Source organism: Penaeus monodon, chromosome 35 (assembly GCF_015228065.2).
Source record: "Penaeus monodon isolate SGIC_2016 chromosome 35, NSTDA_Pmon_1, whole genome shotgun sequence".
In the NCBI taxonomy this organism is placed as follows: Eukaryota; Metazoa; Arthropoda; class Malacostraca; order Decapoda; family Penaeidae; genus Penaeus; species Penaeus monodon.
In genome coordinates, this window is record NC_051420.1 from 586,659 (window position 1) to 607,484 (window position 20,826).

The following is a 20,826-nucleotide window of genomic DNA, read 5'->3' on the forward strand; positions in this document are numbered from 1 at the left end:
AACACTGATACTCTTTATACTCACAAGTAACTGAGCTCTTGAATACCTACAACCAAATCGCCACCATGAAACCTGTAAACTCTGGTCTTTTGGTTAGCTTCAGGTAATGGCTGCATTAAGACAGGGTAAGCCTGAAATTATATTCTTGTAGTGGCCAAAAATTAAGTTGCCAGGCCAGAAATAATCTGAAGACAAACCAAAATGCTACAAATAAAGGGGGAAAAATTTAGGGAATTTTATTCAGTTGTTCAGAGTTTCAGCTCTACGCTTGTCGTGCATACCAAGTGACTCCGTGATTTGTGGCAACCATCCCGCACTGGGCGTGGGAGTCTGCTAAACATGCAGAACTTACCACTCAAAGCACTTTTAAGCACACTGCCACCATATAGCCGTACCGACAGATCAAGTAGTTTGTTGACCCGCAGTACAGGTTAAGTATTTTAGTAGTACTTTAAGAGTAATATGCCGTCCATAACCATAAGATTAAACACAGGGCTGTATTAACCATTGACAAAATAAGCATGTGCTCAGGGCTCAAGGAGGGAAGGGGCACCAAAATACCAATTAGATATCATTAATACGAAAAGCAAAAATAAAAATGGGGATAAAACTTTGGTGGTTTATTTGCTTATATTTTGAATTACACATATATAAAATTTTGGATAAAATTTTGTGGTTTATGATTATATTTTGAATTACAAATAAAAGGGCACTAAAGTCTAAGTTCTTAGGGCTCTGAAGGGCTTAATCCAGCACTGATTAAACCAGACCAAAACATTAATACTCTAAAATCTCTCACAATGCAAATAATGAACTAATAACCTCTATAACGATCATCCATGGTCCAAAAGCATTTCAAAACAAGATCATATGACTTTAATTTTGGCTTGTTACGCAGCAATTAGTAAGTAAACAGATCTTCACAGATCTGAAATATGCTAGTGACGACGTATGACACATTTACAATTGGGATAGAACAACTTTGTTTCCTTGTCGGTTACTCTGCAAACCTTCTTGGCAAATTATCACTAAATAATGAACTGATCCAAGTTTTTATTTTACCCTATATACCTGGTGGAGAGTTTGTTTGACCTTTGCTGAAGGGCCGACAAGCATACCGGCCAGAGCACACAGCTTCTCACAACCTTTACCAGTTATGTTAATTGTTAACTAAATGGTAAGATTTCCACCATTTGAAATTTACAATGGACCTATGTATAAGACCAAGGCTCTCAGAATTTGTTGAGAGATGTTTCAGCCTGTCTACTTCACAGGTCGTGACAAATAGCTTTTTTTTAAATGTCCAATGCAATAGTAACACGAAATAGTTTCAATATCCTTCCCATCCTTCTCATCACCGCCATCTGTTATGCTTTACTGTCTCTCCACCACAAACACCTCCTCCTCTACCCCCCTTCTAAACCCCTCACAACCTCCTCCCCACCAAACCCCACGCTAATCACACGCAAACCCTTCGTCGTTATTTCCATTTTCCCGACTTTTCTTCTTCTTTTTATATTTACCTTTCCTCGGGTCGCCTTCCAGACTTGTCAACAACTCCTCGTCCCTGTTTTTTCCCCTTCTCCTCTGACCCCACTGTCCTACCCCCCTTTTACCTCATCTCATCTCCTTCGCCCCGGGGATTCACACAAACACACCCACGAAACGCATCCCCGGTGATATTCCTCTCAGTTCGTTCTCATTAAGAGGATTTTTTGATTGAGAAGGAGAGGATTTCCTTCAACAAACAACATCGTCCCCGACAGAATGAGCTTTCGGTAGCTTTTCCCAAAAAAACGAGGTCGTTTGCTCACAGAACTGGGTACGGGAAAAAAGGGGGAACTAGATTGGAGTCCAGGGTTTTGGTGTTTTTGCTTCTTTTTTTTTGGGGGGGGGGGAGTTGTTTTTGTTTGTTTTTTTGTTTGTTAGCGCTTCTGGTTGTATTTAACTTTCGTCTGTTTTTTCGTTTTTGTTGTACATGTTCTTCCGTGTATTTTCTTTTGCAAAATGGGCGAGGGCGGTAGCGCTCTCGCAATTATTATGCGGCATTGCTATTGATATATTAGCATTATCATTATCGTACCGTTTCCCAGTTATGTTGTTATTATCATTATTATTTATCCTGAAAAGGTATTCACTGAATATTTTGTGTCCAGATCCGTCCATCGTCCGGGAAAAAAAAACGAGAAAAAAAGTATTCTATATAGGTTTTATTTTTAGTAAAAATGTTAAAAATTTAGGGTCCTTGGTAGGGGGGGGGGGTACAAATAGCCCCCAACAAATAAATGATTTATATTGCGTGCATATTCTCTCTCCCCTTCTCTCCCATCTCTCTCAGTCGTCGTTCTCTCTCCTGTCGATCCGGTCTCTCTCTCTCTTCCTTCAACTCGTCTCTCTCAGTCCCCTCACCCTCTCTCTTCGCCATCTCGCTCATTCTCTCTCTCCATCTCCTCTCTCTTCTAACTTCTCCCAGTCTCGGCTCCGTCTCCCCTCGGTCTCTCTCACGCCTCGCCTCCCTCCTCTCCTTCTCCTCTGCCCCCCCTCTACCCCGTTCCTCTCCCGCTCTCGTCTCCTCTCCTCGGCTCTCGCCGTCCTCCGGCTCTCCCACTCCCTCATCCCATCCTTTCTCTCTCTCTCTCTCTCTCTAAATGTTCATTTTTTTCATTTTTTTTTACTGAACTAGGGTGGCGATGGACTCCTTACGACTTTACTTGGTATGAATCTTAATATTATAGTCTTTTTCCCCTAAAGTACTCTCCGCACGCTCTGTCAAAACACATAAAAATTCATCTTTTGTTTTCGTTGCAAGTCCAGACACTCATACATTAACTTAAATGTATTCAGCTGTTGCATTTTTCTTCTTTTTGCAGGCTTTCAGTCAAGTGGAGATTTACATTCCTTGTGGTTAATGCATGTCGAATTTTGCTTGCAAGAACCAGTTGCCGATGGTCAAGCAGTCTTGTAAGATTGTGTTCCCGCGCCTTTTTTTTTCTTCTTTTCTTAAGGTTGACGCCTTGAAGCCAATGTTTTTAAACTCAAAGTAATGTATTTATTGTTCTGTGTAACGCCCATTCATTAATTCCGTTTATAAAATTCATGGACGGATGTGAATTAGCTTCCTTTAACCTTGAAATTTAGTAACTTTCGAGCAATCCTCTTCAACTTGCATTCTGAAAAATCTCTCCTCTGAAAACCGGCTGAATCTGAATAAAAGGAAAAAAATAAATGAACCGATGTATATATCAAGTCTATCCATGTAGAATTAGTCGTTGATGTCAAATAATCACATACTTAAATCCTTAATTTTGCAATCCGCAATTCAGATTTTCCGGCCCTTCGAGCTAAAAAACTGTATATATTTCAATACATGAGGGCAGAAACACACACACACACACACAACAAATTATATTACATATATATATATATATATATGATTAGTATAGTAGATATATATATAATATATAGCATAATATATATACTATCTAGCTATATACAACACAACACACGCGTGTGTTGTGTGTGTGGTGTGTGTTGTGTGTGGTTGTGTGTGTGTGTGTATTTATTTAAGTTATTTATATATTTCATATAAATCTTCGAAGTTTCTTAGTAAGGAAATGTAATAAATGTAAGTTTAAAACTTTGATCATTAATAATATAGCATATATAGGGTTGTATCATTATAATTAACCTAAATTTTAAGTCATGTGGCTATGTTTGAATAACATACCAGAGAAAATGTTGACAGGTACATTTGGTATAATGAAGATACTCTTCATCTGAAACCCTGGACATCAGTTATGAGCACATATTTTATTTTATTCTTTGTAATATGTTCTCTAAAAAGATCCCATTGCTTAATCTCTTCAGAGTTCAATATTCTTGACAAAAAGCAATTATGGTCACCGTAAATCTCCCAGATCTCATGATTTTGGTTTCAAAGTCAATTGCATATCAACGAAGACACGCTTCTTCGTCAAATTTGATTCAACTGCTAACTGCCCTCCTTTAAAGGCCAGGATACCTGTAAAAAGTGACACGGTGACTATTAAAAGGCGCGGCAAACAGTCCGCAGCCGTTAATAAATCAACTTGGTGTAACTTCTTTCTTTGAAAGAGACGGAACATGGAGGTTTATACGCCCACACGAAGCTACAGTAACCTACTTTATGCTTTAACCACAACGAAATGGGACTAACAACAACCTTTTAAGCCATGTGCGGGCGGGGCAACGTCTTATAAGCTAGTGCCCATAGTATTGGTGCAAGGTCTAGCCCTCATGGATTTCTCTCTTCTATCGTCTCTCTCTCTCGTACTCATCGTCTCTCCTTGGATCTCCTTCACCCTCCACCCTCATGTCTCTCATCTCTCCTCGTTCAGTCTTCACCCTCCCTCTTCTCTCTATCTCTCTCACTCATATCTCTCCGCCGTCTCCTCCAATCTCCTCTCCCTCCTTCTCCCCTCTCTCCTCTCTTTCTCTCATGCAACTCCTCGTCCCCCACTCTTCTCCCCCCCTCTCTCTCCTCATCTCCCGCCCTCCCTCTCTTCTTTCCTCCCTCTTCCTTTCTCTCTCTTTCCTCTTCTCCTCCTCCTCTCTCCCTCTCGCCCGCTCTCGGTCTCCTCTCATCTACTCCTCTATCTCTCTCTCCCTCTCCTCTCTCTCCTTTTTCTTCTTCTTCTCTCTATCTCTTCCTTATCTCTTGTTTCCTTATCCATGGTGGGTTAACTGAGAATGAAACAAGGTAGAAGGGTAGGACGCCATGACATAGCTGACAGACATCCATAATATCTGGAATATTAGGGCATTACAGGAATCGAGACTCGACCCTCGCTTCACAAAATGACGTTTAAGTGAAGAAGTAGATTACGGTAGTTGAGTGCATTAAAACAAAAGTATGGCTGAACATTTTAGCAGGATAGGTGTCATGTAATTTATAAAGACCGGCAGGCGATAACTCAAATTATGTTTAAGGATGAGTGACGCATGGCATCTATTGCAGTCCCTATCTAATTTTGAAAAAGCATCCAGCTAATCGAAAAAATCTCTTACAACGTGCAATGTTGTATCTATTCTGTCTCAGATATTAGAACGAGGAGACAGTCTCCTTGTCACGTTAAAAGCGGCGGCTACGTTAAGTTTATATAACTTATCTCTATAGACCCTAAGTGTGCGTGTGTACTTGGCTGTAACCTCGAAAAGGTCTCGAAACACAAGCCGAGATATTGGTTATCAAATTTCAACAAATCAAGTAATCCCTTAGAATCTCTGTATCGCCAAACGTGGGGACCTCATCCTTAAAAAAATCACTATAATGATATGATTTTTAAAGTAATATGCAACACTGAAATGAACACGGTAGATTAATAATAATAAAAAAAAAAACATGACAATGAATAAGATTATCTCGCTTACTACTGAAAATACCTCCGCATATAAGAAGAAGAACCAAAATTAAAATTCTAGGCAAAAATTCCTACCCGCCCCGCATTTTGGAAAATATGTTGACCAAGTCTGAATAACCCGGTGGTGGGGGGGGGGTGGGGGGGGGGAGGAAATACGTCTGTTGAAAGCGAAATTATGACTTATAAAGGAGAATGATATATGGTCAGTGTTACAGAACAAGACATAAAAAATCAATTGCTATTATAAAGGGAGATGCATATAACTATTATAAATGAAAATGTTGAACAACAGTTAACGGGTAGTTCTTGTTCTGCACATGGCTGGCGCGTCATGACCAAAAATGGACCTCTCGTGTTAAAAAAAAGAAAAGAAAAATTATATAATCAGGATGATAAATAAACTGAGACTAATGCATACAACAACGAAGGCCATTACTCATCATGAATTTCCATTTAAAGTTAAGTAGATTAAACTTAAAATAAACGTACAGTGTAATATCGAAGAAGTCATTTATGTACTTTTGTTGGCCGCTGCTCCAAGATGGAAACTGAAATGAGATTTGCCTACACAGGATTTGAATTTGACACCTCTTCATTGGCTTGTAGGTTTAATACGTTATTGAGCGGATATAACATTGAAGTTATATTTTTCTTCTCCTACGCTCTTTTGGTTTCTACGAGGGTAATGGAGCAAATATGATGATTAATGGCTGTTGCTTGCTGATTGCAACGAGGCATCTGCTATGTGAGCGATCATAGCAATGCAGTTTTGGGGCACAGACGCACCACAAACCTCATAATGGGGGGCCCTTTTTAAGAATTCCTTTTAATTTCTTCACTCTTAGGCAAAGTCGCAAAAAGAGTCACATCTCATATACTATAGCTCTTTTGTCTTACGGCCCGACCTGCGCCGCATAAATTTTGACTGTTCAACAGCTGCCGCCTGCGTCATTGAGTAGTGTCAATCCACAAACAGCAAGATCCAAGTTTATAAGAATCCAGTTTTATGGGTTTTGTTTTTTTTCAACTGGTTGGTAATGCGAACGTAGTCAGCATTTTTTTTTGATATACCGTAGGATTCACAAGCGCAATTGGTGAGCTCAATTAATTTTATTAATCGGTATCACAAGTAAGAGGAAAATATTTTCTCAAATGTCATCAAACATTGTATTTCATGATTCCTAAGGAATCCAGGATTCACATTATGCGATATCTAGTAATCCGGCGAATGCGTATCCCTCTAACACGCAAAAAAAAAAAAAAAAAAAAAATCATAATCTCAGAGTATTTTTTTTCGCATCCACGAACGCAAGGACTTTTAAGTTTTGCCTTTTTTTGATGACATTCTCGAGGCCATTGGACTTCACATCCACAGACCGCCGGAGACTTTTTTTTTTCTTTAACCCAATACCAATCCACATGCAATCCGAATTCAAATCCACGAACGCAAAAGACTTATTACATTTTTTACCATTTTCAAACCACCCAGATTTGCATCCACGAACGCGTATTTTTTTTTTTTCTTTTTTACCCCAAGTCCCGAGGGTCCGGATTTGCGATCCAACGAAACTCATTTTTTTTTCTTTTTTACCAATCCGAGGATCGAATTCAAATCCACGAACTTAGAAAACTTATTATTATTATTTAATTATTATTATTATTATTATTATTTATTATTTATTATTATTTGATTATTATTATCATTTTTTCTATCATTTTTCTTTTTTTTTTTTTTTTCCAATCCCGTGTTAATCTGATTTGCATCCACGAACGCAGAAGACTTTTTTTTTCTTTTCCTTTTTTTTTTTTTTTTTATTTTTTTTTTTTTATACCAATCCCGAGGCATCCGGATTTGCAACTCCACGAACGCAAAAGATTTTGGGTTTCTTCTTACCAATCCCGAGCATCCCGAGGCATCCGGATTTGCATCCACGAACAACGCGCCAAACAGCTTTTTTTTTCTTTTACCAATCCCGAGGCATCCGGATTTGCATCCCCACGAACCAAAAGATTTTTTTTTCTTTTCTTACCAATCCCGGGCTCCGGATTTGTTGCATCCACGAACACACAGCCAAAGATTTTTTTTCTTCTTACCAATCCCGAGGCTCCGGATTTGTCATCCCACGAACCGAACGACAATTTTTTTTTTCTTCTTACCAATCCCGAGGCATCCGGATTTGCATCCCACGAACGCAAAAGATTTTTTTTTTTTCTTTCCTTCTTTACCAATCCGAAGGGCATCCGGAGTTGCATCCACGAACGCAATTTTTTTTGTTTTTTTTTTTTTCTTCTTACCAATCCCCGAGGTCATCCGGATTTTTTGCAATCCACGAACTCAAAAGATTTTTTTTTCTCTACCAATCCCGAGCATCCGGATTTGTTGGGGGGGGATCCAAGACGCTTTTTGTTTCTCTTCTTACCAATCCCCCGAGGCATCCGGATTTGCATCCACGAACGCACCAATTTTTTTTCTTCTTACCATCCCGAGGCATCTCCGGATTTGCATCCACAACGCAAAAAGATTTTTTTTTACTTCTTACCAAATTCCCGAGCCCAATCCGATTTGCATCCACGAACGCATGGAGAACTTTTGTTTACTTGAGAGCAATGGCGACAGGAGGGAGGGGAGCGCTGTCTCGTTCTCGGGGTCGTGCAAGAACTTGAACGGTTCGGAAGAGTGGGCGACTCTTGGGCTACATAGCGAAGACGAGAAGAAGAGAAAACCCGAGTCCGCAGGTCCATCCGAAACGGAAGGAAGAAACGGAGAGCGAAGAGGACGCTAAGAAACGGCCGTGGATCACCCCTCCGCCGCTCCTCTCCTACTTCTTCCCCCTCGGCCCCTCGTCACCGATGTCCTCCTCCCTCCTCCTCCTCCTCCTCCTTCCTCTTTCTTCCTTCCTCTTCTGCCTTAGGATCGATGATAATGAGAGTCACAATCTCGTCACTATCCTATCTCAGAATACATCTCTCCCATGTACCTACCTCAGACGACATACCACCGTGACACCTCCACTCCGGTAAGGCACGTTTAAGCTACTTTTCGCGAATTTGGGTAGCGGACTAAGTTGTCACTTTTCATTTGCACATTTAAGGTCGTTGTCGTGGGTTTTGGGGAGGCTTGGCAGGCCTGTTAAGTGTGTTAAGTGTGACACTTAGATGAAATGTAGCTGTGTATTTCTCGTTATATGCTTGTATTTATGAATTAATGATGCTTATGTTTGTTGGGTTTTCTTAGGAGTTTATTGTTATAAAATCTTACTGATCATTGACTGTCAGTGCTATCATAACCATGCACGTTTTTTTTCATAATATCTGGTTGGCTTGATCTATTCTCATCCTTTGAATATACTGTGATCTGTTTAGGTTATTGATTACTACATTTCCTCAATTTCAGAATGTACTCTTTCAAAACCTGCAACCTCCATATGTGTATTTTGCAGTTAGAGCTTTGCCTGGTATCCTTTTTTTTTTGTGGCATTAAAATTGTCAAAGACAGGGTCTACAAGATCAATTTCTCTAGAAATGGGTGAAGTTTGGAATAATTAATGGGAAGTTGGTGCATAGGGCCTTGGCATATATAGTGGTGACAGTAGTATGTTTAACAGTTATATAATAGTTAACTGTGTACGTTTCAATATTTTCAATCAAACACAGGGAACGGAGGTTGGATACTTGTATGTAAAACTTCTGGATGGGTCAGTTGTGCAAGGGTCATAATTAACTCTTGGTCTGTGGGGTAATGGCTATAACCACATGCAACGTCGAAGAGCATGGAGGCGAGGGTGGGACATTCCACTGAAATAGTGCGGACTCCCACAACGCCAGTGTCCTGGCCATTGCCAGAAATCACAAGAACTCACCAGAGGTTTACACTCAGAATTTCTGTTACCCTTCAGTGTGGGGTTTAAATTATGTGTTTCATTTGGATTTAAAGTATACATTTATTAAAAGTTTCGAAAAACACCCCTTACCCCTCACGAACCTTGCAGAGTTTTGGCACAGACTCTCTGACATTATTTTGAGGTAATGAGACCTCTTCCCAACTTAGTTTTTTGCAGACTTGTCAAATCTCAGAATAAGAACCTGACTAACCACTGTGTCATTAAGTGCAACTGGATTTTGGACTGCAAGCTATCTATCATAGATTTACAGTAATTTTTCCACAAGTAAACTTGGATAGAACAAAGTCCGCATAGTTCTTATGTGTTAAAAAGTCTGTTTTGAATCACACTGTTTTTAAGAAAAATTATTGAATGTTGCAATAAGAATAAGGACTGAATTTGTAATATGGTGTCCAAGTTTTTTCCCCCATTTAATGGCTTTAGGGGACTGTATGTAGTGGATTTTTTTTTCTAGACTTGTGAGGAGAGAATCATGTTTCACTATTTATTAACTTAATTGAAAAAGTAAAGAGAGAACTATGTACAAGTTATTTCCACCATATTTTGATGCACCTGTTCACTCTATATCCCTTGCTAGTCATAAAAGCAGCTGAAACTGCACATTGCGGAAAGCAGATATAGCCTTGTGACCATATTCCATTTTTCCATAAGCTGCCACAGGTGATTATGCCTATACTTTCCCCAAGCCAAACTTCTTTTGCAATTAAGATTTGCATAGGTTGGCATCATACTCTTTTCTGTCCACTTGCATACTACAGCTGGTGCACTCCTATTAGCAGCTCACAGATGATGTGCAGTCTTAAATTTTAGGTTGGGTAATTTTCTTCTTTCTGATTTCTTGTGGCAAGGCACTAGCACATGACCACAGTCATAGCAAGAATGTTGAAGAAAAAACCCTTGCTCACCAGCTGATTGCTTCTGGATGTCAGATAGCCTCTGGTATAATCTGTAGGACCCTTTACAACTTTTGCAACTAACGCCTGGATTAAAACCTCGTCATTCCCTCTTAAGAAGACAGTATAGAGTACAAGTGAAACAAAACAAATATATAATATTATATATTAGTAGATAATATATATATATATATATTATATATAGTATATCTATATATATATATTATATATATATAGTATATGAGCGACCTTACCTTGTCTTTCCTTTCCTTCCTCCCAGAGGTCAGAGGGATGTTGGATAGGATTATTAGCCATTGAGGTGGACGAAAACCCTGAACCATTCCTATAGTCGGATAAAGGGATACATTGAAAAACAAGAAATGCACTTATCCATAAGAAGCAGAGCCTTTTTGTACCCCTTGCAATTGTAGCATGTACTTCAGCAAACCTCTACAAAACTGTGAAGAGGATAAGCTTGGAATTCTTGTATGTATTTTTTTTTTTCTATAGTTTTTGGTTTACCACTACATAAAATGGAATGTGAAAACAATAAGTAGCTGTACTGTACAGAATTAATTTTCTGATATGAAGAAAATTGAGAGCTACTAAGTTCAGTGCTAAACGGACGAGCTTATGTTTTAATTGTGAATAATTGTGAATACCCTTATATCATCCTGACTTAGTTGGTTCGTGGCTGTGTTGACTATGCAAATGTTATCTTGAATTAGGAGTCTTGTTAACTTGTTTACCTAAAAACAACTCCGTGAGGCAAGTACAATGTTGGTGGTAAGGCTCTGAAGTAGTAGCAAAAAGTCATGAAACTAATGTGGAAAAGCTAGTGTGGGGAGAATAACATTGTGGTAATTTCTGCTACTGTTTTGTTATTCATACGTTTTTGTGTATAGTCAACTTTGTGACCGTACAACAAGACAGAAACAGGAGTGGCATGAAGGACTGTTTTTGCTAGTCCACCTTCGTATGGCAACAAGTGGTCAAGAAAGAGAGAGGGGATAAGTGCTTTCTCAAGATTGAGACAAGTTATCTTTATTTCGACAAGTAAGTACTGTCTGTCTACAAGTGTGAAATGTTTGATCCGGTGGTACAAAAGTTTTTTCCACACACCAGGGACTGTGCACAGTCAGAGCTGCTCAATGAAAAAATCAGAAGCTCGGGGGAGCCATGTTTTATTTTGGCATTAGAAGTGTGCGTTTTTGCTGTCAGCATTTACATTTATTTTCCAGCATTTAAAAATAAGCATTCTTTAAATCGCTCACATTTGTGGGACTGTGAAATTGTTTTGAACTATTGAAGACCAGTAGCTGCAGATTCCATTTTTATTATATATTATAATTATGCTTTTTATGACAGTCCTCCTTCTCATTTATCCTATTCTCACAGTTTATATCTGCACCAAACATGTAACAAATTATATTTTATCAATATCTACACTGTGTTCATTTTCAAAGCAACATACCTCTCCCAAGAGAAACTACTACAAGGTGGAGAGGAACACATATATGACCCCTCACTAAAGGCACCAGGGGAGAAATCAGATCCATTGCCCATGACGGGGGAACTGGGCATCTATTCGTTTACGTTCCCTGTAAGGTTTTGCTGATGTGTGGCATCTAGGATTTTCTAAATCATAATTATTTTTTTTCTTTCTTTCTTTCTTTTTTCTTTTCTTTTTTGATAAGCATGGTGAAATAATGAAAAGGTAATTCCTGGTTGGTGTATTATGGTTTTGCTACACTGTACTCACGAGGCAAAGTAGCATTTTAGAGATAGAGCCTTTAAGATCATTGATTTTTACGCTACAGGTCAAAATTTAAATTAGAATACTATCTGAATATTAAGGTGGCGCTGAACCCATTTGGAAAAGATTACTTCCTGTTGCCAAAAGACAGTGACATTCAGACATTTATCGGGAGTAATTGGCTCATCCCGGCTAATGTGCCCTTTTTGTGTCCAAATCAAAAAGAAGAAAACAAAAATAAAAGTTACATTCATACAAGGTTAATCTAAAAGGCCCTCCTAGTTTCTCTTTTTTTCATTAAATTCAGATGAGAAACCCTGTCTTACACCGTCTTAACATTAGAATCTTGATTCTCTTGTATTTAATGGTGCAACCCGAGTAGGCAAAATACCCAAAGCAAATCTCACTTCTAAACCTCTCATCTACTTAATGGTAACTGACCACAGACTTTTACTGCATGGATGTGATGGTAGCTTTCCCTTGTAAACTTTACCAGTTTTTTACCCTGGGAGAAAAAAAAAAGTATATGTGAATAGTTGTTGTCTTTTTTTTTTTTTTTTTCTGTCTTTGTTTGTTTTCAGACAAAAAACGGCACTATGGAAATTTTAAGAAAGATTTCATAATCGCATATACCAGGGAGACGACAGGGTTTATCCTATATCTGTTTATATTGTGAAAGCAAACAAATTAATACCTTGATACACATTTAAAGAAGTGTCTCAGTTTGCAGTCCCTATATAGATCAGAGATTGTCATGCCTGGTTTGTCCCTGCCTCCCAGACAAACAGGCAGGCCAAGCAGAATAACAGACCCAGAAAGAAAACGTCTATACAGGCACATGATAATGGATTCTAATTGTATGGCCACTCTGGCTTATAAACCAAACTTCGGTATCAGTCCTCTTGACTTAATCAGTGTTCAGGCCATGCTGTAACCATTGGCCATGGGGGTTCAAACCAAGACATTCCTTGCAGGGGAGAAGGGGTGGGAACCAACTCAATTTATGATATGGGTATGATGCCACAGATATCATCAAACCTAATTGGTGGAAATTCTGGTTGATTGCAGTGCACCTAGTGTTTTTGCCAGCCAGTTTTGCATCGTTTTATAGTCATCGCTTGTGGCTGCGTGTCATGACTTACAACCTGATATCAAACACCCCTGTCATCGCGATCTGCATATTTCATTAACAAGAATCTCTCATCCTTCCCTAGCCACACTGGACCTGCACGTTGGACCACCTTTAACAGAGGATCTCGAGCAAATTAAGCAAATTTTCAGGTAAAGGGATTTTTATTCATTTCTGGCAGATGTTTGTTGATGTTTATCCTTTTAAAATTGTTTATCATTATTATTATGTTGTTGCTGTTGTTAATTTTATATTGATACCTTTAAAAATATTGTTGTTTTCATTATTATTTTTTTTTTTTTTTTTTTTTTTTTTTTTTTTTTTTTTTTTCTTTTTTATCATCATCATCATCATCATCACCATCATCATCATTGTTATTATTATTGTTGTTGTTGTTGATGATGATGTTATTATTATAATAATTATCATTATAATTATCATTATGATTATCATTATAATTATCATTATCATTATAATTATTATAATTATCATTGTCATTATAATTATTATAATTATCATTATCATTATAATTATCATTATCATTATCATTATAATTATCATTATAATTAATTATAATTATTATCATCATCATCATCACATCATCATCATCATCCTCATCATCATCAGCATCATTCATCATGCCATCATCATCATCATCATCATCACCACCATCACCATCATCATCACCATCATCACCACCATCATCATCTTCACCATCATCATCATCACCATTGTCATCACCACCATCATCATCAGCATCATCAATCATCATCATCATCAAACCACCAACCACCACCCCCGAACCACCACCACCACCACCACCACCAACACCACCACCACCACCACCACCACCATCATCTCTCATCATCATCATCATCATTATCATCATTATCATCATCATCACATCATCATCATCATCATCATCATCATCATCATTATTATTATTAGTAGTAGTATTGTTGTTGTCATTGTTATTAATTTGCATTTTATAAAGTTATCATTATAATAATTACCGCTCTTGTTTACCTAATAGGGTTGCACACTAGTATTTTATTATATACAGGAAAAACTACCACTGCCATTATCAGGTAGTTGAAAAGAAAAAGGAGAAAGTTATCGCCTAAATACAATTTAGAAGAAGACTGATTCCTCTAAGCTTCCGCAGTTATATATAAAAATTTATCCTTCGCTGTGCTTTCCATTCAAGATTGTCCACTTTGGCTGCACGGCTTGAGCGTTTATTAATGGAGGAGCGCACTAGAACCTTTCTGGGATACGTGTTTTGCCATGGGAGGAACGACTGGATGATATAGTGTACCCGCATTGACTCGTGCTTGCTGAGTACAGACTGCCCCGGTTCTTATAAGGTTTTGGCCTCTTCAATTATCTTGCTTAAGCTTTTAGGATTAAAGTTAAAAATGAGGGTCTTAGAGTTTTTTTTTTTTTTCATGATTGATTATTGGTATGATTTATTTGTCCTTTTTTTGGGGGGGGGGGGTGTGGGTGGGGGGGGGGCTTTTTTTTCTTCGAAAGGCTGGTACTTTTTTTGGAAGAGGGCCATGTTGGGGTTGAGAAGGTCTTAAGTTTTTTTTTATTCTTCAGTGAAAGTGCTGCACTAACCATTATATCCTCCCCACTGATGCGAGAGTACCATGTATACAGGCACTAATCCACATGGGATTTTATTTCACTGGTGTTGTTTTCACAGGAGAGTTGGTTGCTACGGCCTGCTACCATGTCCTCTGTCCTCGCCTGTTTACTCTATTCCTTTAATTTTTTGGACAGAAAGTTTTCCTTCCATTTTATTGTTAGAATTGGTTAATGGAAGGTGTAGGTAAATAATATGCTTATTGGTAATAATAACTATAGGGACAATATAATGGAAATTCAGACTTTTTCCCACAATATTCACGGATTGGTTACACGGGGTAAGATCAGGTAGGCCTGGTAATTATTCCTTATGATTAAAGAGCTTTTGAACCATCTGTGCAAACGTAAGTTTGACTAAACCAAAATAGAACAGACAGTTCATGTATCCAATGGGAACAAAGAACAAAAAGTTGAAATGGGTATGAGAATGAATAGTTTCACAATAAGAAAATAAGTATATCATTGCTGTTAGTAGTTAAATCTAGACAGAATTTGAGGACATGAGGTAGCCATAAACGTCAGTCACAGGTCCTTCCCTTGTGAACTTCATTCTCATACTTTCATGTGTAGTGGAAAAATTCTGGTCAGTCATTAATGGGTTTGGAGATATTGCAGCAGATCTCTTGTGACATTATTTCCATATCAGTCCACGGAATTATTGACTCATACCCTAATATTTTTCCTGACATTTCTTATTCTCTCTCAACAGGATGGCTCGTATCACGTGAGCGTAGCCTGGTGCACAGGAGACGTCTCGGAGTCCCTACGACGCCTCCTCCCGCAACTGGAAAATATCTGCAGCCAGTACTTCTCAGTGTAGGTCGGAAATGCGTACTTTTAATGTTTACTCACTCCCTCCGGTTTCGGACGGGAAACTCCGTAATCCAATTGGTAACCACACCTTTAAGGCAACCATTAGTATTGATAATTCATGATGTTTAGTTAGCAATTTTATGGTGGGAATGTTTCAGAAAAGTACCAGTATAAAGTTTATCAACATATATTCCATATCATGTTATATCTAAAGCACAAAAACAGTAATAGTCTATATATTTAATTGGTAATATTTGGAGAAAAAAAAAAAAAAATGATTTTTAAATTTGAAAATTATTTTTTTTCCCCTCTTTTTTTTTTTCCTTTTCTTTTAGGAGTCCCCCCGACTTTATAGTTAAAAACAGTAATTGTGAAATTGACAGTCACAAACACTATAGACCTATCAGTATAGTTCATATTTTTTTTTTGTCAATGAATCATTTGACTGAAAGTATTGCCAATATTCATAAAATATTTTTATGGTGAAAATGTATTAGAATACTTTTTATTTTATTTATTCTTTAATTTTTTTTCATTCAAAGTTCTGTCTTCTTCTTACAAGGACTAATAGAATAACACAATTATATTTATTTACTAATACGGGTGAAAGTTTTTTAATAGCATTGACTTTCTTAAGTTTAACAGTTCTATGTAGTTACCAGAAAGTCGGAAATTTCCTGCGATTTTGCCATTGTTGCAGAAGCAGAACCTGTGTGCAGCATGAGTGCAACTACTGCGAACGCTGCATATATTCCAGAGAACAAAACTCCCTTTCCAAGAATTGTACGTTTGATATAATATTAGAAATTTTATGTTTCTATTTGTGTGAATTGCATTCAATAGATACCTAAAAGAATTAAAAATTGGAACATGTTATATTTCCTCCCTGTCTTTCCATCCACAATGTATAAGCCGATTGTAGTGAATTCAGGACTGTAAGGAAAAGATTGGGAAAGGTTGTATCAAGTGCCATCTGGTGTAATGTTTTTTACAATTTAGCACTTTTCTGTCGCTCACTATTTTCTTCATTAACTGTTGTGTTTGTGTTATATTAACTATTATTAGCGACATCTTTATCATTGTAATACTTTTGTTATCTTCATGGGGGTCATCATCATTATATTACTTTACAATTGTAATTGTTGTTTTCATTGTTAGCATTATTAATTAATGATAGTTATAGTTTTATCCTCTCCATTTTAGCATCAGCTACATAATTACAGTTATAATCAATATAATATTTTTGAATTATTACTGATGGCATTTCATTATTATTAATGGCAAATTAAAAATTTCAATTTTAATATCACTGCACAACAGTACAATAATGCATGTAGCTTCTGGTATGACATTAATGGTCCTTTAAGAAATCTAGGTGGAAGAGAAAAAGAGAAAGAAAAAAGAAAACAAAGAACAAAGAGGAAGGGATGTTTCATGTGAAATAAAACAATTGGATAATTTTTTGTTCTAATAAATGTCACAAGAATCCCATTTTCATGATGAATTAGCATTCTTTTCCAACTGTAATTGGCTTGGGATTGCCAATATTTTTGTAGATAATTATGATGATGATATTTTTACTGAAATTAAGCTAAAACAAATGGCAATAGAATGGAGTATCAACCTTTGCATACCTCTAAAAAAATCTACGAGGAATTAATCAGTAGAACTGGGTTGTCCTAGGACAGGAAGTGGTGAGTCTCTACCAGAAATATGGCATGAGAGAGCAGCTGCGGAATATCTGCTTCTTCATGGGGGAGAGCAAAGGGAGGTCACACCCCCTACTGTTTCAGCTACTTCTATCTGCTTATTGATATGCCATATTGGTCAGCTGCCTGCTCATGCCTTGCTCCCAAGGTGTTATTTGATGTGCCTCAAGGGGTGACCATTTCTGTCTGGACCTGATTGGCTGGTCATTTGATGTTGTGTGTGCTGTCCTCGATCCATCTTGTAGTCCTCTTCTGTTTCTTCTTGATCTTTGATGAAATACAGTCCTCAAAGATCTCGACTTCAGATTTGTCTAGATTTCCTTGTAGTCCTCATCCAGGTCTGACTTGGCAGTGTATTCATCCACATGTCCTTGCAGATCTCATTCAGGTCCTTCTTGGCTGCATGTTTCTGCAGACCTCCTTCATTTGGATCTATAGGCATCTGTCCAGATGGTGCTGTTTCCAGCATCTTAAGGTGACTCATACCTACACTGACAAGCTCCTGGAGTTTTACAGGATATATGGGAGTCCAGGCAGGTGGCACCCTTCCACCTCATCTTGGGGTGACTGGTACCTGTGTTGGCAAGTACCTGGTCCTTTGTTGGATCTACTGGCATGTTGGCAGGTGGTGCCCTTCCAATACATCATGGGCCGGGTTAATGCCTGCACTGATGAACTCTTGGTCCTTCTCACAACCTCCCCAAGCAACCATATCAGGAGTAGGTTCCTCCTTTGGTGTCGTGTTGGATATCTTCAGTCTAACTGCTGTGTTAAGTCAGGGAACCAGATCATCCATGTCAGGGCCAAGATAGTAAGAGAAAAAGAAAAGCAACGGAGAGGGAGGTGTTAAGTGCTACTAGACAGTTATTTATATAAATTTGCAGTTTGTTAATTTATTTATTTTGTGTTTTTATCACAAAGGTAAAGAGGAAAATAGGAGAGGGAGATGTAAGTAGTGTTTTCAAGGACTGGCTTGATCTACAAATTCTCTCTGATGGCAACAACAATGGTAATCCACACGGACTCACTTGAGCCATTGGTTGTCCCATAGTGAAAGAAATTTATCTAAAATAAGAGAGTGTGCATCATGCCTACAGCTATGAGAGCAACAAACATAGTTAATGAAAAGGTTTCAGTGTCCTTTGTTCTGTATGGATGAGTATGATATTAATACAGAATTACTTCAACAACCACACTGAATTTATTTAATGATATACAGATGTACTCATTAGTGAATGGCAACATGAAAAATTATTTGCAGGCAAAGTAAATTTAATGTACTAAGCAATGTATAGTTCTATTTAATCTACATTTCGTATTCGCTACAAAATTTTGATATACCCAGGTAGCCATGTCTAGCTATGCTTGTCAGACTAAGTAAGACTTCATCAACGTGGATCCCTATACCCAAATTGCTAATGAAATGAAGTGAACTGAACGAGGCAGGAAAATCCTTAAATAACCCGCTCTACTCTGTGAATCTGCGATGGGCGCACGTGACAGGCCTTATGGGTATCTATCATGAATCACACAATATCCTGGGATTTATGCAACACACGCATGCGACTTCTAGAGGGTGAGAAAGGTGTGATTAATGTGCGAATAATGATTCTAATTCACCCAATCGGCACGGATGACAAGAATGCATGCCATGCCTACTGTAATGCAAGTTTATTTATTTTATTTACACATAGATAGCTCTACAAGTGCTTAATCATGAAGGAGTCAGTTATTAGTCCAACCTATCTAACCTTTTTATCCTTTAAATGTTACTAAGATTTAAATAACAATTTAATAATCATAACATCAATAACAATAGCAACTGTATTGATATCAATTTTATTAAAAAGAAAAACAAGTTTTCCTGCCAGTTCAAGGAATGGGGAAATCAGGATCGGTTACTAGGGCCTACGGATAGACTCCTTTCCACCTGAGCACATGTGGAGCCATCTGTATGTAACAAAATTCACAGAAAACTAAAGGGACAGAACAAAAATCCGTGGTGGTTGGGTGAAAGCCAAGTTCTACACTTTTGAACGGACCTGGATATGGACTCACACCGGCTCGAAGAAGAGTTACCGATCGAACGAATATCTTCGGTTTTACTTTTACCTACCATCGTACATCATATGCAATGTAACAATGCTACTCTTATTTGTATACAACAAGCAACCAGATAATAAGGAAAATGTTGTTGTTGCCATGGGGGGGAGGGGTGCTCAGAAGGCGGAGACTGAGGTCCATGTAGGGATCACCCCTGCCTTGGACCTCAGCCCTCGCCTCAGCTAATTTTGAAAGGTCTTTTCTTCTCCTTTCCTTTTCTTCCTCTACTTCATCCCCTTCCTCTGTCCACTTATCTAAATCGTTATCTCATATTTACCCTTTTCGCCACAATACTTTACCATAATGTTGTGTAATCGTTGATGCCTGGTACATTTGTTTTTGACCAGTGAACATTCTGAAAATCCGCCAACATCGCCCAACAGAAAAGAAGAAGACGAAGAAGAAGAAGAAGAAGAAGAAGAAGAAGAAAAGAACTCTTCGGTCCCCAGCTCCACCCTATCGTTATATTTTGTATGCGCCGCTAATGACCTTACATGTTGACGCTGTAGAAAATGTTGAATAAAAAAAAAAAAAAAAAAGCCCATAGCATTGCCACGTGCGACCAAATGTGAGGAAGCACATTACTGAGAATAGTAATAAACTTTGAACAAGAACGCGTGAAACTCGTAGTAGAAAAAAATAGTCTTTAATACCGAGAGAAAAGACTTAAATACTTCGATGAACGATACTTCACGTTCGTTGGCAATACCCTGTTCTCACAGAAATGTGCGACCTAAGGTCAGGAGGATAGTGAGAGTGAGAATGCTGCCGTTTTCTGCACATAGCACTTTTACCCAGCAAAACTAATGTGAGAGTGACTGCACATATAATCTATACTGTTTAACACATTTATGGGAGAAGAAGGAAGGGAAAAAGAAATGAAAGGGCCTATAATGTGTACTAACATGGTTATGAAGACCCTATAGCGTGGGAAGTGTTGGTCGAGCGGTTTTCAAAGATGTGTGTTCATGTTCCTAGCCAAAAGGACACAACGATTACCGTTGTCACCAGACTATAAAAGGCTGTAAGGTCTTAATACGATGACCGGTTGGATAGTGATCGTTTGATATGGTTAGGCTTTTTATTGATCAAGAGTACAACACAAGTAACTGAAGATGATACGATGATCTAGGAGCAAGCGCTGAGTGCAGTGGCGCGCCCCGGCCAGCGGAGGACTGGAGGCGGATGTCCTGACGGAACGGTGATGGAGTGTGAACTGTAGACTGGGTCATCCTAGGGCATCCTAGGGCACTTCTTCATAGGAGGAGCGAAGCGAGGTCACGCCCCTACTGTTTCCGCTGCTTGCATCTGCTTATTGACATGCTAAATTCTCTCTCTCTCTCTCTCTCTCTCTCTCTCTCTCTCTCTCTCTCTCTCTCTCTCTCTCTCTCTCTCTCTCTCTTTCTTTCTTTCTTTCTATTTCACTCCCTCCCTCCCTCCTCTCTCTCTCTCTCTCTCTCTTCTCTCTTCTT